Consider the following 23782-nt stretch of genomic DNA (forward strand, 5'->3'; position numbering starts at 1 on the left):
CATACCTAGTCCTTACACCATACCCAACCCTAATATATAACCTAATCCTAATTCCATGCCTACCGCTATCCATATCCATATGCCATACCTGACCCTAATGCCATACCTAACCCTTACACCATACCTAACCCTAATGCCATACCTAACCCTAAAGCTGTACCTAACCCTGCACATGTGCTAACTTTGCAAATAAGAAATCACATAATATATGAGGAATGTTTCAATGAATGTTGCTACAGTTAATAAATCTTAGATTTCAAGCAGATGCAATTGATTTTTAATGTTCCCATGAAGTTTTCAGTCGCTGTATCCTCAGGTTAACATTGACATTTTTTCCCTTAATGTATTACTTCAAAATAGCACAGTGTAACATTACATTCTCTAGAGACAGCTGCAGGGTTCGAGTCTTCAGTGTTTGTTTTACATGGGAATGCTCATTTGTGTCTACACCGCTGTCTACACAGTATGCATACATCCCTGAAACATGAAACACATGTTAAGAGTTATTGGACAAATCAAATCGTTCAGTCTATCTGGGAGATCCCAGTACACAAACCACTATAACAGCCTCTTACTGCACGCATGTCTGTTTACACACACTGAGACAATTCTTCACCCAGCTCTCTGAAAATTCATGCAGACGTGTTTCACTGCGATGTGCAGAATCCCACAAAAGACTTGTCATCAGGCTACAGCGATGAAGAGAGTGAGCATATAGGAGAGTATCTACCCCGCTCCCGGTTGTGCTCAGCTCTCGGGATCCTAAGCGGATTTACCAAACGATATCAGCGCTGAGCAGAGCTTTCATTACAGGTATCAGGAGTTGAAGCCGATAGCAGAGTTAACAAAGGGAATGCTGACATATAACCAGTGGAAGGAGGTAAAATGAAGGCCAGATTAAAATGCGGGACATTATCATGCTAAACACGGGCAGTGTGTGATAGAGAAATAGGATACGAGCGTCTGTGCATTTTATGTCTTAATGTGTCTGTCCAGAGCCAAGACATTTAGAAGTGGGAAACGTTTGTATTTGCTGCCCGCACAGTTTATAATATTAACATGTGAACTGTCAGAGCGTGACAGTGACTGTTTTGTGCCAGCAGGCCGAGGAGAGTTATTATTAAAAAATGATTGTGCTGAATTACAATGAATGATTTGTGTTAGAAGTGCGACGTGGACAAACAAACACAGACACACACACACACGAGGGCCATCCTCTCCTCTGCCCTCTGCTCTGCGGCTTGCGTGTGAGCCCAGGAGACGGATCAGATAGCGGGGAGCACTCGTCATGCACAATCGGCCATGAGTCTCTCTCTTGACGAGGCCATCGGTCTTACAGTGCTTTCCAGGGCAATCTTGCGCCGGACTAGCCTTTAGCTTCAGTGCCTGGCAGCACCGGCTGCTACGCTCTGCCAGTCGTGCTTGCACAGGGAGCAAGTACATGAAGAGATAAGTTAATGTCCTTTATTCCATGTACAAAGCAGTAGAGTGACAAAAGCTGATAAAGCAGGCTTGTAGCAGACAGGATCCGGGGGGAATACTTCAGTGTAAAGTAAGTCATCATGAAGACGAGAATGGTGCTCAATAGAATGCATACATCCCCCGATGCCCCACAATCAGCACATTTAAATCTACAGAGCCACATTTTTATTGTAATCTGCATCAAATTGCCGACACATATCAGTCCCATAAGTATGCCTGAATCTTTCCTGGTAAGTCTGTGAAAATCTCTGCCCTGTCTCGCAATGTTAAAGAAAGTGAAAGTGGATTGAGCCCTTTGTCCAGATCCGGGACGGAATTCAATGGATTCTCTTCTGACCCATGTCCCCTACCGCGTCCAAGTTTCAAGAAAATCAGTTCGGGGGTTTTGGCGTAATCCTGCAAACTACTGGACAAAAAAACAAACAAGCAGCTCTGAAAACATAACCTCCTTGATGAAGTGATGAAAGTGTTTCAGTGGGAAACAAAAAAGACAAAATAGCCTGTTCCTGGGTATGGTTTAAAACAAAAAAATAACACTTAAAAAAAGCTATTTTTCAACAAAACAAAAAAAGTTAAAATTGGATTAATGAACAAACATTTGAAATAAGAAATGTTCTTTGCTCTGTAGTCTTACTGGTACTTGTGTTCATTGCACTGTACCTAGAGTATGTTAATTAATATTTGAAGTAGGGTTTCATCTTTCCACATGCAACATGAAAACGAGGCAGTCATCTGCATCTATAGTACATGTAGAGAGTGTTGATGTGACAGTTTTTGATGTAAGATTGAGTTAAAGCGTAGAGACAGAGAGATAACTATATGGAAAGTGAACACTGCCCTTGGGAAAGCTCCCTTTTTCTCTCAGAGGAGAGGGAGGCCATCTGAAGAGGTTATTTATTTTTCATCTGGAGATGGAAACTTAAGAGCTGTGCGGAGAGCCCCAGTGGAATTACTGACTGGAGATGTACCCTCCTGGGGCTACTGTCTCTCTCTTCTCCCCATTTCTCCCACTCCCGCTCACTCTCCATCTCCCACCGTTCTGATCTTCACCAGAGAGCTGCCACCGTCTCTCAGGGAGAAGGAGGAAGAGGAAAAGAAAGAGAGGAGCTGCTCATTCGCAATGCCATCTTTGCCTGCCTCACAGTCAAACTCGATTCATCCCACACTCCTGTGGTCTGCAGAGCTCTGCCTGGCTTTGCTCAGCCGTATCTGCACCGCACAAGCCGAGCCGAGTTGTTCATCAGGCTCCTCCCAGGCTTGTCTGTCTCTACGTGGGAAGCATAGCTTCTTATCCCAGCCCTCCTCATTAACAGCATTCCCATCACACTCCAGTCATTAAAAGAGCCACTTGTCCTCCCCCATCCCCTCTGGTGTTTTCCTTTCATCATTCAATTTCTCGATTCGGATGAACCTGGTGGTGTGAACGCATTGGCTGACACCTTTACTCCGCCAGGACCAGAGTGAATTATTGTGAGGCAGAGAAGTGGGGCCACGTAAGCTTTGTAAAGCTGCCTCTCTGTGGCAAGTTCCAGGTGTACCGCTGTTGTCGTGGGAGCCCATGAAAGGCTGCCTTTCTGCTCCCGATTCCTCTTAATGAACAAAAGTGTCAAAAGCATCCTTACTTCCAGGTCATTTGGGAGGTTCCCCATAGCTGCAAAAAGTCAAGATGCTAAAAATAAGAGTGCCTCGGAAAGTATGCAAGGGAGCTCGTACTTTCTGACCAATGTGAGGCAATCCCCTTCCCCTCTGTACCATCTAGGGATGGATCCGGGCTTCGTATCAGCGCAGGTTTTCAGCAAGCACATAATTAGGATAACACGGTTGCTACAGTAAGGTGTTCCTCAGCAGCAGAGCTCTCGTGCCTGGATTCTCACCTGGCGAGAGCCCGTTACCCCCAAAGGTTTGACATTTCATCTAGATTCTGCGTGCCGAGCTACAGCTACAGCGCAAACCCTCTCTGCTATCCGACTCTATCTGTTGTACGAAAACAGGACGAGGAATGACGAACCATCACATGCTTTACCAGAGAAGAGGGGAACTAATGCGGGTCCTGCTGAAAGAGTGCAGTGGGGTTTGTGTAGAGACACACTCGTCATTATTCCTCAAATAGAAACAAGCCTAGCCCTCCGCTAATCTCCCTCACAACAGTTACGAGAAAATGGACTCTGCCTTCGCTGCTCTCAAAGCCACAAGCTAACAATGGATATAGAAGAAATCTAATTTGCCCCCCTCCACCCCCACATGATAACCTCCTTATTTCTTTCCTCTCTTCCTTTTGCCCGTCCCCCCCTTCGCCTCTCTCCCTCCTCTCTATCTTCCACGGCAACCCCCTCCCCCCTCCCGCCTATAGTTAACTTCATTGGTTGGAGAGAGGGAGAAAATGCTGAGGATGCAGGACCGAGAAGAAACCAGCATCAATTAGATTCGTAAGTGCACTTTACTTTTTGTCCCCACCATGCCAAATTAAATTACACTATAAATAAATTCAAAAAAAAAGCACCAATGGAGAAGCAATGAACTTTAATTATCAAAGCCGAAAACCTCAGCGCGGGTCACTGCTCCCGACGCCCCTGTTCACCGTGCGCTCTCACGGTGCACGTGTGCCGGCGTGGAGCCGCTGCTTTGATCTGCTCAGAGATGCAAATGTCACAAAATTAGTCTGAGGTTTAATGATCCGACTCACTCAGATACTCAGAGTACAGCAATTGTTTCTACTTGAAGAGTCTATAATCAGCCCCCGCTCTTCTCATTTTTCAAGTCATACATGTAAGAAATGTCATATTAAATCAGAGAAATTGATCAATTATCTTACATAGCATTTGACAACACAAAGCTGGCCACATGTGTTAAAACGTCCTTTTCTTGTTGCTTTCCCTCGGTCTTATGTTCTCCAACTAGGTTAGGGTACACAGTGTATGTAACAGAAGAGATCAAACCGCTTTGATAATTCAGCTGAGAACACAGGAGACACAGTGGGAAACAAATTAAACATGATAACTAAGACTACGCTTCCCCCCATGTGGATTGGATGGATGGGGTAACACGTGTGTCTGAGAGCGAGCAGGGGGGAAAAAAACCCAGCGAGGGGAGAGAAAGCGCCAGACAGCAGCTGCGATTCCCCTCTATTTCTTTTTCGGGAGATCTGCCAGGTCAGATGGCATGGCACGATGTGACCTGTGTAAAATGTTACTACCATTTGCCAGTGTTTTATCTTTTTTTACTCTAAGTGCAAGGATCAGGATGGAACGCCCGTAGCAGCCTTTCATTAAAATCCACTCGTCTTTCCCGCTCCAGTAAATTGTCAATAGAGAGCTGAGAAGGAATGGAGATATGGCCCGGAGGCGTCTCATGACTAAAAAAAGACTGTGCGACTTAACACGTCATAATAATAAAAAAAAAAATAAAGGTTATTAGATTTCTTTTGTTATATCCTCCTTTTCTCAAGTTCCACTAAATCTGGGCTTTATCATAGAAATCTGGGATTTTGCTTCATGTAGTTTGTCGTTGCTGATCTGATAGCACAAGATTGCACATGGAGAAATACTAGACAGAGAGTGAGATGATGTTTACATATACTGCTCTGATGAGTGGATTCTGACAATCTTTAAGTCTTACATGGCTGGTGGTGGTAGCCAATAAAACCTTATGATGTTTTATAGTTGAGAAATCCTTGCACGTGTACTGGGTCTGACCATTTTGTTTCTCTTCACAGAATAAATACGACTGAGTGGTGAAATGTAACTATTCAGTCAGATTTGAAGGACATTAAGGCCACTGAGGTTTGGTTGTGTGAGCAATCACTCAAACAGCCTATTTGTGTTTTTCTGATAACCATGTAGAAGCTGGTGACAAGCTTTCCATTGCATTTGATCAATGTCACTGCCCCAAATTCCCGAAAAAGCACATTTTCTTATTGCATGGGGGTAAAATTGAACACCGACATTTTTATCCCTTGACACCAGAGTGACTGGCCATTTATTCAAGCAGCTTGAGACACTCACAGTTAACACATCCTGTACGGAGGCAGGAATACGCGTTTTCAACAGAGGTACAGAAAGTCTGTCGTTTCCATGAGGGTAATTTTCCTCTGAAGCATTAGCCAGGCAGATACAAAGCCATGTGTCAAAGTAAATTTTACTGAGAACATAATTGGACTGTTCCAATACCTATTTTGTCTTTTAGTATAAAGATGTTGTTGTGATTTGTGTGTTTTTCTTTTAAATCCATTTATCTTTTTCGTTTTAGAGGAATTACTTCCACATTGGAACAGATGAGTCACAAAAGATAAGAACGAGCAACACTCGTTGCTACTGTCACTTTAACCTTTGTGTTGCTAACTATGTTATAGACAATTAATGTTTTTACTTCACCTCAGAACAATACAAGTGAAACTACATAACTTTGCTGCGTAGTTGGTGTGTATGGGCAAAGGATAAATGGTAAAATATATTGAAGCAGTACAAAAACTGCAAACTGACTCAGTAATGTTAGTATCTATCACAATTTAAGATAACATTATTATAATTAACCACAATTAGCTACTGGTCATACTGGACAACACTGACTTACGGAGGGAGTTAATTCATTGTGTATTAATAATAAAAAAACAATCATTCCTGTGCTGTGTATTTATTATGGAGCTTTTCCCTTCTTCACCTGCTGAGAGGACATTGTCAGCTGCTACTTTTTAGCGTTGCACCTGCTAGTCTCTGTGGTTGAAATCAGATGTGAATTGGTTTTCATTTGACAGATTGTGACTGTGTAAGAAATCCAGCTAAACAGCAGCAGTTCCATGGGCGCTGAGATCAGCTCCGAGGGGAAGCGTGTTGCCACAGAAGCTGGAAGCCACCAAGGAAACAATTTCAATGAGCGGGAAATGACACAACCCATCCCTCCCCTTCCACATTCTCACACACATGCACCACCTCTGATCTCCTCGTCGAAATATAGGCCTGTTATACAATTGAATTATGGTGAATCATTATTCGTTGGTGTCGTCTCCTGGCGGTTTACATAACCGGGATTTAATAATAGAACAATTGCGCGGATGCTCTCCCACAATACTACTGGTGCTCCCTGTCCATGAAAGGGTACTCAGGTTTGTAGCTCTATTTTGAGAATGAGTCAGGCAGAGAGAGAGAGAGAGAGAGAGAGGAGAAATGAAATGAAATGAACCGAAGAAGTACACCTCCCATGCCACATGCCGGCCATTCACCCTGCAGAGTCACAGGTGTCTTGGCCTCTGTGTTGTTGTTGTTTTTTTTACAGATGCAGAAATGTCTCGTTTGCTTGTGCATTTAATTCGGCATCAAAAAAGCTTGGATCAAAACAGCTGCACTGCTTTGTCTCAGGTTCGCACACGAGACAGGCCGCTGTCTCCGTTTGAACAGGAACACGTATCCCATTACAGATGACGCCAGAACACTCAGTGCTACAAGCTGTACACGGCACTCAGAAGTGTGTTTGCAGCAAAGCAGCGTCAGAGACTGTGACTTCAACCAGCCATGATTTTTTTTTACCTAGTGGGCACGTAAAGAGACTCGGGAGACACATAATATGTGACAGGTTTAGAACTGGGCCGAGGGGGCAGAATAGATACATTTCTTGACATTTCTCCAAGTGACGCAACATTTAACTCAATATCTACGTTTCATTTCTTGAATTTTCGACAAATCTTTGCAACACTAAACCTTTTAATTGCTGACAAACTGGTGGTGGACAAACTACAGAGCTTCAGCTGGAGACGAACAAAAGCCTGACTGAGGGACACAGCTGGAGATCCTGGGAGCGTGTGTGTGTGTGTGTCTGTGTGTGAGTGTGTGTGTGTGTGTGTGTGTGAAGGAGAGGGAGAGAGACTCCATGTTAGCAGTCACATCACATCACAGTTTGCAACCACATTGATTAAGAGAGTCACCATGCAGACTAATTTGGACATGGAGCAGACTAAACGATTACTGGCGACCACTGATTTCATGTGAAGACATCAGAAGACTTTAATGGCATCGCAATACTAATTTTCCCACCAATTCTTTTTTCCTATGCAGCTATTCCTTATTTTATTCATGTCCTGCATGTGAAAGCACTGGTGAATAATGCATCCAGCATGCTTGTGTGATTATTTGTGTGTAAACATGTAATCAGTTCCTTAACGGTTGTGTGTGCGTGTGTGTATGTATCTGCATGGTTATAATGTGGGAGAACTGCATGTCAGTTTGTTGTATGTGCTGTATGTGTGTGGAGGTGTTTTATTTATCTCTCTCTATTTGAGGATGCGGCCCCTTTGAGAGACTCAAAGCAAATTCTATTGTAAACCCAGCGCTAGTGAGGGACTGCGAGAGGCGAAGCCATCCATCAGAGGTGGACACATCCCCCATATGCAAACAAATGAATTAGAGCACTCGTCTCCCACTGGGCTCCGCAACACAGCCGAGCAAAACAGGGTGCAAGGATGTTAGGAGAGGTGAAGGAACGCCACAAAGTAGGATGAAGATTAGAAAAACCCTCTGGCGGCACCGAAGAGAAAGGACAGGCAAACATCAGGATAAATGAGGTTTAAGGTCAAGTGAACTGGTTCTGTGAGAAAGAGACAGGGCCGAGACGCAGCGTTCAAACCCTTCACCTCCTCTGAAGTGTGCGGCACTGAAGACGGTGTGGCGGTAAGATCTGCGGTTAGGCTTTAAAGGGTCTGTAATCACTGGAAGTGGGTGCACAAGAACCTGACTGCATGTATGTGTGTGTGTGTCATCTTTTTTGTGGCACTGTGGTGCTGTCGTCCTCGAGGAATGATTAACCCAGAAGAGCTTAATATAGAAAGAAAGGAGAAAAAAAATAGATGGGAGAGGAGGATGAGTAAAAAGAGATGGAGAGAGAGAGAAGAGGGCAAAGAGGACATTATTGTATTCCATGGAGAGTCCAGTCTTTACCTCTGCACATCAAACCATGTTCACCACCGTTTAGCAATCTGTCTGCTAATTAATCATGCTCTGGAATCAGTCAGAGGCACGTGTGTGTGTGTGTGTGTGTGTGTGTGTGTGTGTGTGTGTTTAGTGGCAGTGTTAACAATATATGTGTTGGGGAACAGGTACACACTGACAATAAAAGGGACAGATGTCATGTTGGTCGCTGCTGCAGTGTTCTGTGCATTTTCTACTGTCTCTTCCCTAAACACAGTATCTACAGATGTCTCTTGACTTGGCTGTGCTGCACTTCTATTAACTATCTGGTGTGGATGACTCACTCTGGGATGAACGTGTCTATTGTGAGCTTGTTAGCCTCAGAAATCGGGGGGGAAACCAACAATGGATAGTCCTGATTCGGGCTAAGTATATAATCGAGTTGGTGAAAACGGGCGCAGGATTCATTATGCTGATAACAATCTCCGGAGTGGCGATATCACAGTAACTGGAGATGGATTGACTTGCATCGCCACCGGGGCGAGCAATCATGTCTGCTGCTATTCCGTCTAATTGTGACACGGTGGCGGCGGCAGCAGGGGTGGGCTGGGTTAGCATCCGACACAGAACACCAGCCAAGCCTGCAAGCTCACACGCAGCCATCAGCGCTAATCTCCCGCTATGTGCTAACAATAGCGCTGATGTGTTCACTTTCTGGAGGAGCTTTGCTCACCCCGAGCCTGGCTTGTTTGCGCGATGGCCCAGCAGCCGGCCCGTCTTTAGCGTCCCCATTACTGAGGGAACAGTGGAGCAGAAATCAGCCGGGGTATTGTCGCGTCCTCTGGAATGGCTCGTGTGATTAAAGGCACACAGGTTACCGGATATTCGGCGTCGCATGGGCTGGGACACGAGGAGGATGTGGATAAAGAGTTCTCTAAACCAATTAATTGGCATAATGCTCATTGAGATTAGTGAAAGGATGAAATGTGACGCAGGATGGAGGAGATGAGAGAGGAAGATACAGCACTGAGTGTTAAACAGAGTGAAGAGGAGGAGAGAGTTTCGAGAAGAAGGGGCGACCTTGGTGGCAAAAGACAAAATAATGGGAACGCATTTTGGAATAGTAAGTATTAAAAGAAAAATCAAACTTGAATAATTTGAATTGAAAGATACAAATTTGAAATATTTGAGCATCCACTCCACTTTAATAATTAGTTTTAAATATTAGCTCCACTCCTTCATCCCCAGCATGAAGTACAGTCTGTAGAGTACTGATGACAGATGAGAAGCTCCTCTAGAGTACCATGGGGGGGATAGTGCCTTGCCGAAGGGCACGTTTACTGACAGTAGCTTTAAAGATATATGGAGATTTTAAGTACCTGTATATCGATGTTGCTCAGGAGTCAATGCATGTGTATAAAATCACCCCCCCCCCCCTTGCAAAACACACTCATATGTACATGTGAATGTGTATGTGCACTTATCCACATCAAATACACACGTCTTTTACTTTTATCTTAGTATAAATACCATAGTTTTTATTTATTATTATCTTGATAGTGCTCAGGTGATCATATCATTTTATGAACATCATTTTGTAGGTCTACATTTATTATAACATTAATTAGATACAGGGTTAGAAAATAACCCTACTGGGCTTCCTGCTTTGCCTTTTACTGTACATTATTTACCGTGTCACTTTATATGGTTATTTTTAAACTGTGCAAATAAACATGAAATTAAAAAAATACTAATGTCAGCATTGCTCACTGTTTTCATTATTCTGGATTTAAAAAAAAAAGAAATCTGACTATTTTCAGTGACCACACAGAATATTGTGTTTCCTGCTGTCAAAGGATACTGATTACCACCATTTACAGTAAGGGATACGTTTTAAAGTTGGTAAGATTTGGCTGTTATGTGTATTTGTAACACACACAATAATATGAATTTAATAATATGTGATGCTTATGCAATAAAAAATCATTTATAGCTTTAATTAATGGTGTGAGTAATTTATTTTCACTTTTTAAAGTTGTTTACTGCTTTTCCAATACACATCCTCATATAAATTCATCAATAGGATACGAAATGTGTATGCATTAATAACAACTCACTGTATCTTATCCAGGACGTGATCTCTCCCTTTCCTCAGACATAAACTCCTACATCCTGTATTTCCGTATTGATGTATGTGGTCTAGCACATTTTGTAAGGTCTTTAAATCCGGTAACAGCCCCTGGGCAACATGGCAAATTACAGTGGACCTCAGCTGCACTGAAAAGAGGGAGGGCTCCCCCCACGGTATGTCAAAGCAAAATCCTCCATTTTATCACACTCCCTCAAGCTTTTCTTTATTTGTCTGTCTGTATTTTTCTCTCTGCTGCACCTTCAGGTTATTCCAAAAAGCTGCATATTTATCATCTAGCATTCAAGACATGGTAAAGAGAAAAAAACTTCCAAAATGATAGTTCCACTGCAAAGTCCAGAAACAGGAACATGATTTTGCCAGATACTTGATTATCTAGCGAGCGGGAGTGGAGACGGTTTCTAAATCCCACTAAGCTGAACGACAGCCAAAGACACAGTTAAAGAAAGATCGACTGCAATGTCACCCCGGCAGGTTCGAGAGGCATCTGGCAAGTGGACATCAACTCGCTGTCTGAGTTCACCAGCAGGTCTGACACACCGAAAACCGCAGCGGCCACAGTCAACACAGCGGACGTTCGGTGCGCACAGCGGTCTTATTGGCCCGTTACCCATTTTCAAGGTGAGCGAAGCATTAAACTAAATGGGTGGCGCATTTCAGGAGCAAATAAAATTAATAATAATGTGCCCGTAGGAAGTTCTATTCATGCGTTTATTCAGTGCCAAAGCACAATGTGCTGACCTGCTTCCACAAAGTTTTATACGGGTGCATTGCACCTCCAGATGAAATCAAAGGAACCTTCAAGGTTCTTTCTGGAACTTTGTTTATACGTCTTCGTGAAAAATTACCTAAATTGAGTGATACGATTCAATTATTCTATAGATACTATTTAAATCACATAGTTAACTCCTCTGATTTAAAGATCATTGCAACTTGGCTTGAATGTAATAAGCCCATTGATATGCAGTTATATACTGTAGATGACTAACTGGTCAGCTTGGGACCAGCGTGTGTCAAGAATGTTGGATTCCTTAGCTCCAGAATCATTCCAGAGCAAAACTATGTGTTTATACTTCAGAGTGAGTCAAAATAAAGTTAGGAAATGAAATAACGATCAATAAAAAACATCTTTGCTCAACTCGATTCCCTCAAGGGGTTTTATTAACTGTTGTATTCGTGGAAGCGAATGTCAATACACTTTTGCTAAGATGTTTCCATGTCAGCGACAGTTCACTTCACTGCCTTAATGACTCCTTTCCATGTGTCACATTACAGTTGCCATGACGATGACGGTTGGAATACTTCCTCGCCAAACATCTCAACAAAATCTTAATAATTACAAAAGAGGAAATTAAAAAAAAGAACAAACCCCCTTGACGGACAGATGAATACGCAATTGTCAACATTAAAAAATAATTATTTTCAACAATGTATGCTGCACTCTCTCGTTGAAGCGTACAAAACAGTGTCGCTCTTGTTAGCATGTTCCACCGCTGCTCCGTCAATTAATTTGGATTAGGGTCCACTTCACAGAGGCAGCGATCAGATGCAGACAATGCTTTGATGTTGGAACAAATGAGTACAAAAATGGCAGAAGAGTCTTACGAAGATTTGTCCCCCTGTTTCAACACAGAGAAAACTAGATCCCCCGCCCCCCACCGAGTCAGTGAATCTCTCTTTCCCGCCTCCACAATGATGAAATCCTCCATTGTCACGTTAAATGAGAGGATGGTGAATCCGAGCTTTCTGGGGTGGAAGAAAAAAAAGAAAAACCCTCGTCTTCATTCACCCCGTTTGCCCAGTCGTCTATTTTGCATTTTTGACATTTATGGCTGTGCTTCCTGCAATTGCGGTGTAATTTATATGACTTATACAGCTCATTTACAGATTGATAGCTGCCATTCTTAACTGGCTATAATGAATCCCTCATCCCTGCAGAAAAGTTACTGTGCTGGATCTGACGTTATGCCAGAGACTTCACAGAGCCTCTTTCATTCTTCATTAAAATCTAATTTGTGTTTGGGAGACAGAAGCCAGCGTAACATCCCCTGTCGTTGTGAGAGTCGTAATACTCCGTACAAGGAAACACAGATTGCCATTAAGGTTCATCTTTGGAAACCGAACACTGAAATTAAACTAAAACAAAAGAAGACTTTCAATTAGAGTCACGTAGAAAGTGCAGAGCAGGGGCAGGAGTTTGTGGTTGATTGTCCTCAACGCCGGCAGCGATAAGGAAATGGCGAGGCAGCGGTTCAGGACATATGCATCCCCCGCGATCAGGATGTAGCAGCATTTGTCCTTCAAAAGCCCTTGTCCTGTCTTATCAGTCAACCAGCCGTGCTCAATGTGATCTTGTCCAGAGTACAACGGGGTAGAACTTGTTCCTGTCTCTACTTCCTCGATGAAGTGGTTTATCCCTCTTAGCCGTAGGGCGCACCTCACATTCGTATGACCTCTTTTAACCACAAAATGCCACGTTCCAATTCAAGTGTCGCTAAAAAGAAAAAAAGCACAGCAGAATTGTGCCTCGGAGCAGAGAAATGTGCGATCGTGTCGGCCAGGGACATGGTGGGGCCTTCGCCGAACAGAGAAACACCCAGAGATTAAGCTAATGAATACAGAAAGAATTGGACTCACTTTTATGCTCCGATTAGTGTTATGTAAATGCAGAGCGCACCGGTGGGGCGGGGGAAGAGGAAGGATGTCGTGCCAGTGACTGTAGGGGTCCCACCTGTTTCATCAGGCACAGAGGAACCTTTTCACCTGCCCATACCTCCCTAAACACACACACACACACACACACGCGCTCACGTCTCCCAGAGGGCTCTCTGCAACAAAAATTTAAAAAAGACTGCTCTTTGTGGATTTGCTTTTGAAACGGACGATTGAACACAGACCACCTGGTTTCAAGTCTGTTTCTCCCCGTCTCTTTTTCTGCAAATTGTGACACAAAGAGAGCCGGTTACCCCACAACTCTCGCCTGCAGATTAGATGCAGAATTGAATCATCACACACCTTTTCATATCAATGACATCGGGGGGGGGGGAAACCAAATTATAGAAACAAGGTTCCGAGCGTTGCAACCGCTTTTCAGGAACATAAAGGAATAAATTGAAGAGGAGCCGTACACAGTGATCAACCTTTGTTCGCTGCACCCACGCACGCATCCGCATCAACACACAGACTCTATCGGTCTCGCACACACACTCATAAACCTCTGCTCCGCGCAGCGTCCCAGAGAGAAAAGGCAATCCTCACACCTCATGAATATTACAATGAGCTAGATCTGGGTCATTAATATGACACAGTCATTACACTGGAGCCCAATTAGCAGTCAACATAGAGCCCGGAATGTTCCTCCGTTACTATACATAATCACTATATCACTGCAACCGACTGGAGCGCGGGGAAGGATCAAACCGCACGATCACAAACAAGGAATATCAAGGACTCTTCCACGGATGAGGAGGTCACGGCTGCTTGAGAATAATCACTCTGCACCATGTAGAACTCGTGCACCTGAGCAGCTGACTGAAAATCATCTGATCCAGTATTATGTGACGTTAGTGAACAAATCTCTTCATCTGGTACACTGAAATGAAAATCTACCAGGAATTTGAACAAGCGTATGTAAGAAACTGGTCTTTCTTGTGTTTCATCCAAGAGGCTAGCAGGAAGTTTCAGGTATCAGAAGGATAAAGGTTAAAAAATCTGAATTTTTGACTTGAGAGATTCCTCCACCTTTTTCACAAAGGTTCCTGCTCTCCGCTGCACAGTCACAAAATCAAGGAGTCAATATTTTAGCAGAAAACACGATCCTCCACACCCCCAACACACGACCCAGTCACTGCTGGGTTTGGCCACGTGAGGCCCTTTCTACGTCATGAGCACCAGCCTTGTTCCACCTGTGCGTCCAACATGGATTCTGAAAACATTCCCAGATATACAAAGCACTTCAGCCCGATTATTTCAAGATTTTCGCCCATCGAGGCGAGTGTAGAAACCTGCGTCTAGAAAATTCTTGAACAATGTTTATTGTTATTTTGGAAACTATTCAAACAATCTTACCTCACTAACAGATCGACATGGACAAGGTTAAGACAGATTTTTATATTAAATATTTGCATCAATAGGTCTTTATCAAACATGTAACCCAACGAAAGATTCCAATCTAAATGTATCTGAGCTCAGATATTCCTGCTCAGGTTGTTTCTTCTTTGCTCAAAAAACAAGCACGACTTGATTTTCCATCCTAATATATTATAACACTGTCCTACTTACATACATTTGATTTGAACACAATACACTTTCCCATTAGAACATACTGTATCTGTCTCTGGTTAAATTATGTTAATGTATTCACTAAAAGGAAATTAAATATGACAAGGCCTGGAATGTTGTGTGACTATTCTCTCTACTCGGTGACAGACGGGCTGCAGCCAAACGCTGAGGAGTCTGGCACAGGCTGCAGGAGACTAGCCACTGGGCTGAATGTGCACGCTCACACGCACACACACACGCACACACACACGCGCACACACATTTCCCTCTTCCCATCAAGCATGACTGGCTACGTCCTTCTTCTGCCTCTCTTGACTACTTCTATTCATCAATTTCAGTTTGGCTTTTCATTCATGAGAAATATTACCTGCTGACTTAGATTAACATATCAGTAAATGAGGACTTCCAGAAGCTGTTGTGAATTTTCATTTATCTATTCTCGTATTTGTCTTTCATTCACTTTGGCCTTTATCAAGGCTGCCTCATTAAGAGCCGAGGCTGTTTTAACGTAAGCCCTTAAAACTTTAAAACAGAACAAACAGACAAATAAAGCTCTTTCTTCATCTCCCCTTGACAAGCTGTGTGTTTGGAAACAAGTAGGGGTTTCATTACACGAGGTGGCATCTGTTCAGGATTAATTCTCGTTGTGTATGAGGGAGATTACCCATTAACCAGGCATGCATCGGCGAGCTCTCCCAATTTCCTTTTTTTTTCCGGAGTCGGCTCGTTTTCGGAGCTCAAAGCATTTTTCTTTTCTCGCTCATGCGTGCACCGGAGGAGGGACTGACAGCCGCTGTCACAAGGCCTTGACCTGAGCAGTGAAACAGACTAGTACCTCAGCAGACTCCATTGAGACAATTTAGATTAAATCAAGTGTAAGTCTATCCTTGTCAGATCAGAACTATCATAGCAGGGCAGCCTTGCCTACATGCAGGTGCCAGGTTGAGTGACACATTAAGGTCAGAGACGAACAGGGCGAGTGAGCGGGTAGATATCGGGAGAAATACACGGAGATACCGAAACTCACTCAAATACGCGCTCATGTAAAAACACACATCACAGACACACACATGCATGCTCAGTGAAAACAGATAAATACACGTAAGCACAGAAATCTGCACTGGGCTGAGTGTAGTCTGTTGGATTTTATCTCAGGTTTTTGTGAGGGAAACATATTTAACAGTAGGTGTGTTGCTTTGTGATTACGCACACCGGTGTGTCTTTATAGGTGTGAGAATCTGGGGGTGTGCACACTGGGGGCTTTTTCTTCCCTCGGAATGATCAAAGATGTAGCATGCGCAGGGCTCAACACACAGAGAGTGTGTGGCTGCTAGCTGGGCTGTGACCACGCTGTGTTGTATTGTGGAGCTTTGACTTATGACCAGACTCCTGCTGCGAACCCGAGCTGAGCTGCCATCTGATTGCCTGCCTGATCGGGTTCATGAGTTAAAAAGGAGATATGGGAGACATACGGCAACGCTCGACCAAGATGCCCACATCCCAGACACTCATCCTGCACCCCTGGCTCTGCAGAAGGCACAGGAATTAAGGAGGGCACACACATGCGGCTTCAAACACACACACACACACACACACACACACACACACACATATAAACACACGCAGTCGTGTCTCCATAACTTTAGAGGACATTACATTGATTTCCTGGAGGAGATTTACTATAAACTTAACCATAGTAACTACTTGCCTAACCCTAATCTTAACTTAAACCTGAACTTAAACTAACCTAAAAACATGTCTGCACCTTAAAATGTATCGATTTACAGCATGTGATTTGCATTTTGTCCCTATAAGGAAGGCAAGTCCCAATAATGTGCGTCGGTTAACAGATTTAAGTCCCCACAACAGGTGTAACACCTGGACCACAAACACACACACAAAGCAAAAATTTACAAAACAACTAAGCTCCATTGTAAACTCACCTTTTGACAATTGTGGTCTTGTGTTGTCTCTCCAGAGTCAAACACACTGCATTCATTTTGATATTGGTTCATTCACTACACTGGTCTGCGGAGCACATGCAACATGCAGGCTGATAGAATCAACCTGTCATTTATATGTTCATTGTATGTGCACAGCATATATGTAAGTACACAGGTCTTGACCACTGAGTGAGCAGCTGCGTGTTCTATAGACAGAGCATAATGAGTCTAGTCTGTGTTAGCTGGTGTTAGTGCAGCGTAGCTCAGGGTCAAACCCTGATGATGTCGACTGAATGCATTGCTCTTTAATACAAGAGCTTTGTGATGTATTCTCCAAGAGACAGTTTTTCATTTCATTTTTTTTTTTTTGCCCAATTTGGATTCAAGCACTTTGCAACGGCAGCAAGGTTGCCACAGTTTTTTTTTTGCCCTTCAGTCCAACCTACTTCCACGTTTCCCGCATTTTGATGATTTTCACCCGAGGAAACTGTACAGAAAATTAAGTGGATCAGGGTGAAATGTTTTGTTGGAGAGCGATGTACAAAATCTTCTCCAAAGGGAGAAGCCCCTCAACAGGTCAAATATTCATTACAGCTACAGGGCATTTTCTTTTCATTCCCAAAACAACAAGTAAACATGTAAGCAGCGCCTCCTCTTGCAGGCACATCCACTTGCTGGAGTCTTCTATGACACAGATTTAGTTTATCTTCACTACCTCAGACAGAGATAGATACTAATTCACTTTAACAAATGTAGGTAAGATCCACATATCAGTGAACACTGCTTTAAATAGCCGGGAGCACTACCATCAGATTCTTACTGGTTTTGTCGCTGAAGGCTGATGTCCATTGACAACCTATATTTTGGGTAGCAGCTCATAAGCTGCCAAGGAATGTGCTAGTCATGGCTCTGTTGCTATGCGACCACTAAAAACCAGTTTGAAGGGCATTTTTCCAGTTCATATGTTTTTAACTTCGAGAGCACGAGCACGCCGAGCTCACTCTAAATCCCACTGTCAACAAGAGATGATTGAGAAGACAGCACTTGAGAGAGAGGCTTCCTTTCCATCCCTGCCTCGGGTTTTCTTCGCTTTGCTTACTTTTCTCTGAGGCGGACTTAAATATCTTACGTCCATAATGCTCAGTGTGGAGGAAATAAAGAGGGGCAGTAAGAGATAGCCCACTACCCTTTCCAGGCCCATTTCAACTTTTAATATAGCAGCAGGAATAATGTGGTGGCCAGGGCCAGTATCGCTTGAGACAGACGTTACCCAGGGGCCCTGAAGGCAGGAAGAATGACTCCTCTGTAGTGCATATGTATAATTTCTGACCGTGTGTGTGTGTGTGAGTCTTTGCACTGTACTCGTGCAAACTGTTATTAATGGAACCGTCACATCGGCCCTACCTCAGGTGCTGTCACAGTCATTTTAGTGCTATGTGACATCGCAGTGAGGTCAAGAAGGGAGAGAGTGGCAGCGGAGAGGGAGGAGGGGGTTACCACATCAAAATAGACACCATCATCACGACTGGCAAGGTGGGTGATGTAAAGCAAGTGGTGAGTAATGATGCATTCCGAATTCAGGTCAGTGCTCCTCGCTGAAATTTACGAGGGAAGCGAGGAAACGGGGAGATAGTGGCGGCATTGGAAGAATTCCTTTTTAGCCCTGAGTCACAGCAGCAGGAAAAAAAAACACACACAAAAATATTCAAAGCTGGGCTGTTTCAAAATGCGAAAAAATATAAAAAACACAAGCAAACACCTCGCGATGTTCCTGCACACTCATCTATATTCTATTTAATCCCCTCCTGTTCCCATGATAAGGGTGGCAATGGAGAGAGAGTGTGAGACAGGGGGAAAGAAGCAATGCTCCCTGGCCTGTAGAATGACAGAATGGCACGTTTATGATGTCTCCCAGATTATTCCCCGAGATGGATGGGCCGAGCCGTAATACCGATTGATTAAACCATCGACTGGCGGAATGTGCTGCAGCCGTCCCCCTGCTCAGCTGTTCTTTCCCCCGGACAGAGCATTCAGACGGACACGTTGGAGAGGATGACTAATGAGTGGATCTACTGCAGATACCACTCATGTCTGTCTGCGTGTGTGCGCCGTGCCCAAAACGCTCGCTCCAGTCTGGTTGATAGAGTAGATTATACATTATACAAGCATGCAGCAGCATGCAGTCTCAGGTTCAGATGATGATGATGCACAGTGGTGGAGTTGGAACCAGCTCCCGTTTTTTCTCAATAAAGACTATATGGGGATGTTATTGTGACAGTGAGCTTGCAGTGACAAATTGCTGCATCTTTTTTGACAGCCAACCAATCAGGCAACGCTGCCGGTCAATTTAAACAAAAGAAGGTGAGGTGGGTTCTTTATCACATTCACATTGGCTGCCTTGTGATGCATATTGCTACAGTTTGTCATGGGCCTTTATAGTAGAGCTCACTGTTGGCTCATGAAAGCATCATCCAAGCATCAACTCATTTAAGGTGAATCTCCTGCTGGCTACCTCTATGCATGATTAATCGCCACGTGACTCGCCTCGTGGATAAAAGTAGCACTCATCAGCCGGGATGCACTTTGGAGGAGCTTCGACTTGCCTCGCTGCTGCTTCCTCCCTGACCTCATCGTCCAAACACTTTGAAACTCAACATCATTGAGATTATCTTCGTGGGTTTTCATCCAACGGGTGAAATATAGATAAAGTTTTTGCGAAAAACCTCCATGAACTTTGCCAGTTTAGTGGATCCATCCATTCATTATCTGTACCGGTTTGTCCTGTGAGGGTCGTGGGGCAGCTGAACCTGATCCTACATCCTACAGGTCACCAGCGTATTGCAGGGGCAACATACAGAGATAAGAAAAACATTCACACTCACACTCTGTCTTACTTACAATCTGCACATCTGCATGTCTTTGGACTGTGGGATTAAACCAGCTCTGTGGCTCAAACCTTTCCTCAAACCAAGAACTTTCTTGCTGTAAACCAACAGTACCACCGTACCGCCCCATTTAAGTGGATGTGACACATTCTCCAGGGTGCTAAAACCTTCTCCGACCAGCAGATATTCATACATGGGGAAGAAATGTCTGAGTAATAAGGACACATTAATGTGTGCATTAACCTTTGCTAATTACAGTAGGACATATGTTCCGCAGGCTACTGCTGGCAGTTAGATGCAACACACTCAATATTTAAACGTCTCCTTATGAGCAAATTTATTATACTTATCATAATTAATGTCCACATATTGTAAATTGAATTCTTCATGTGTGATCCATTATGTGGACGTAGACAACCTCATCTCCATATAAAGGTTTCTTTCACCTCCAGCGTTACGGCCTCCAGCTCCTTCAGACTCCTCGCGTCGCACAGCTGGTCTCCAATACAAAAGGCGAGGGAGTAGATAACAGATCACTGTCGCCATTCCCTTTCTCATTGAATGAAACCTCCTCAGAGATTTTATACCCAGAGAAGATGAAAAATGTAGGGGTAGCTCCATTATTGATACAAGTCCCCGGCAGTGAAAGAAATGAATGCTAATGGTGTCCTAAGCTGGGCTTTACAGAGATTAATCCGATTTTAGAAATGAACATTTTATTATATGGCACAAAGTGTTGGCCCCGATCTGAACTGAGTCACAGGCTGAGGAGGGAAGAAATGACAAAGGGAGTGTGTGAAGCGAACATGGGTTTACAGCCTGTCGCTTTGCAAGACCCTGGCACCTCATTGCAGTAGTGCCCTTTTCCAGCTGACAAGTTCATTAATTTTCTGACACGGCTGCTCAGAATGATTTTCAAAAGATAAGTCAGACAACAATGGTTGGAGACATTGGACATAAAACAGATGTCTATAGCAGCAAGATTATGAGCTGAGGACTGGCGTTGTGTGAGCAGCGGGAAGTCCCTCTTCAGTCCCTGCGCTGCACCTGCTCCAAGGCTAACTCCCACTGCTCAGAAGGACTAATGGGGAGACACTGGGGATGCAGCTGTTGTCACTCCAGCACAGATAAATAAACAAACACTGGGCCAGAGTTTCCCACTGATTCAGTCTGTTTTGACGTCATCTGCGCCTTTTTTTTGGCTGGAACTTCATAACCGATGACACCTCAAACCTACAGAGGGCCCAAGAAGCGTTGACTAAGAGGAATACGTCTCTGGAGTTTACTGAATCACTCTGCGTATGTTGCCAACAAAACAACTGCAATCTTGGAAACACACGGGGAGGATTCATCATGTCAGAGGCCTCTGACAGGGCCAAAACATCAAATCAGCAGTCTAATTTGTCTCCCCGAGGTGATGTCACTCCATCACATGGAGAGCTTCTCTTTCATTGGGTGAATAATGTTGGTGGCGTTTCTCACTTTCACAGGTGAGAGATGCGATATCTTTTTTTCTTCTTCTTCTAAAGAGTGACAGCCAACCTCTATTTATGCTTTTACAACCAACACTGGTTTATCACCAACATGACAGACATCTATTTTTAAGCTCGTCCACTGTCAGGTTCAAAGGCACTGATATGAAATATTTAATATGTCTGTAGTAGCCTCTGTTCAGAGGAGCACTCATCCCAGAATATTCATGCACCTTAATTTAGGTAGATAGATAGATAGATAGATAGATAGATAGATGGATGGATAAACTGATTGATTGATTGATTGATTGATTGATAGAAGGTCCATATTAAATTGAACTACAAATGCTGCATTCCGCCTCTGAACTTCTTCTGTATGACACATATGCATATTTTAATGAATTATCTGTTGCTTACACTGGGAGAGGATTACATTCAGCAGTTTAGTAGCTCAGATTCTTGAGCCATTACCCACAACACCCATGGCTTCTGCAGCTGAGCAGAGGCAGATGGAAGACGGCGAATTTTTTATTTCAGCACCACGTAAGAGGGACAGCTCCCTCTCAGTGCTGTGTAAAACCATGATGGAGAAGAAAGGGGAGAAAAAAGCAAAGTGACCAATGTCTGAGACTCAGGCAACTGTCAGACATACCACAGATAAGATCCTTTTCTAATTCCTAAAATATATATTCCACATGTCCCATAAAACATCTCTCAAAGGTTACTATAGCAGACAGACACACGTGCTAAATATGGCAGATTTTCAGATGCGTAATGGTTGAGCGCATGCAGATGGGTGAGCTGCAGGTGCGTTGGATTTGCAGCGAACCAGTTGCTTTTAGTGGAGGATTTTGTTGGAGATCTAAACTCCATTGTTTGCCATGACATTTTTAGCGTGATGCTCGCGCGCACTCAAGTCAAGGGCGCGCAGGGGAAACGCAGGCAGACCCACGCGAGCGCGCATCCCTGTGCCCTTATCTTCCAAATCGGCGCATGATTAGAGATCTTTTAGTTAGAGGGCGCAGCATCAGTGAGGATACAGCACCGGGAATACAGTGCTCTGATTCTGCTTCTGTCCGCTGCAGCCGTCAAAAGAGACAACTGCCAAATTTGGGGATTCAACAGGAAGGAGCAGGGGCTGGAAAGGGGTAGTTTGGGTTATGCTATTGGTACTAGTGAGACCATCACAGGTTTTTTTTTAAGCCACAAACACTAACTTACTTGTTCACGGAGACGCCGAGGTCTGCAGGAGTGGTCCCTCTTCTGCTCCCTCCCCAAAAAACTGCATCGACAAAACATCCGCAATTCTCAGGCGATTGTGCAGAATCCGCGGTGACACTTTCTTGTCAGACACATCGCGTCCCCCTCTCTCAAAGCGACGTTGTATGTAATCCACACATCAGTCCGGATGCCTTGCGATTAACTCTCACAGTGGTGATAATAAGCATCCGATATCTCCTTCCCTTTCACCCCCCTCAGGACGCACAGAACGCGCAGGCACCCACAAGTGCCAGTGTTGAAACTCTCCCGATGCGAAAGGTCTGGATACACAACTGTGGTTCCGGGTTTTCTCCAAATGATGAGCCGGATCACTGCGAAGTAACACGCGTTTTCTTTTTCTCTCCGGTCAAAATCTAATGTTTTAAAAAAAGTAGTCTCTCCACAACGTGCAAGGAGAGCGTCATGCGGTCAATTTCCAGGCGCACAGATCTTGAAAAGCACCTTCGTTGGACTGTATACAGCAGAGGTGAGGTTATTCAAATGTTTCCAATGCCAACTTTTTTTTCTTCTTGAAAGTCCCCGTTACTTCTTAGTCATCGACCCTGCTGGATCTGATTAGATTTCACCTCACAACCCAGTGCGCAATTCAAGACGCTTGTGTCTCTTTTCCCTCCTGGTTACCTCGACAACAGTCCCGCAAGCTTGGTGACTGAGTGTGTATCCTGTACGTCGGAGAATTGGTAAAGTTGCCGGGAATTAAAGATGATCTCTCTCTCTTCAGGCTGCTCCACTCTCAATTGTCGAGTGGGAGAATGCGTCCATCTGGGATTGACCGTGGAAAGAGGGTGGGGGGACAAAAATCCAGCAGGTATCCTCAAGAAGCCTTGAAACCACCGTCGTTTAATCAGGCAGCGGCTTCAATCGCGATGAGTCTTCAGCAAACGCTCAGTTCTTGCATGGTTTCCACGCCGAGCCTTGATGTAACCCTGTCTGGACGGGTGCTACACTTCACCCAAGGCAGTCATCACTTGTGCGCCCTCGCTCCTTCTATTCACGCACCTCGCCTGTCCACCGGTGTGACACGGGGGGGGGGGGAGAAACTGCTTAAGGGCTTATTATCCACAAATCGTCAGAGCCCGATCTCCTTCTCCTCCCTGTGCGTAAAGCTGCTTCAAATGTGATCACAAATCACTCCGTTCCAACGTGCGCACGCAGGCAGGCTGCATCCATCGGCGCGCTTTACAGTGCCTCGGTGCGCTCAGCGTTTACGTACCCAAATAAAACGCACGGCGCAGCAGGGACGGACACTGGATTGATAAGTGCGCGAGTGGGGCATCGTGTAGGTCCCCTCCCACTGACAAGCTGTGCTCTCCAAGTGAGACTGCTCCGCCACTCTCTGCTGGTGGATTGGCGCTGTCGTCAGCCGCAGGACTGGAGCAGCGAGAGCAGGAAGGAT

General features: G+C 44.3%; 1 protein-coding gene across 1 annotated transcript in view; it reads right to left on the reverse strand.

The window, feature by feature from the left end:
• lrrc4ca (leucine rich repeat containing 4C, genome duplicate a) overlaps window positions 1-23358 on the reverse strand; it is a 49590-nt gene extending 26232 nt beyond the window's left edge. The window contains exon 1 of the mRNA XM_035155801.2: window positions 22327-23358. The gene's annotated coding sequence lies outside the window, so the exon portion shown is untranslated. The remainder of the gene's footprint in view (window positions 1-22326) is intronic.
• Between the last annotated feature and the right edge of the window lie 424 nt (window positions 23359-23782).

Source organism: Hippoglossus stenolepis, chromosome 5, assembly GCF_022539355.2.
Source record: "Hippoglossus stenolepis isolate QCI-W04-F060 chromosome 5, HSTE1.2, whole genome shotgun sequence".
Classification (NCBI taxonomy): Eukaryota; Metazoa; Chordata; class Actinopteri; order Pleuronectiformes; family Pleuronectidae; genus Hippoglossus; species Hippoglossus stenolepis.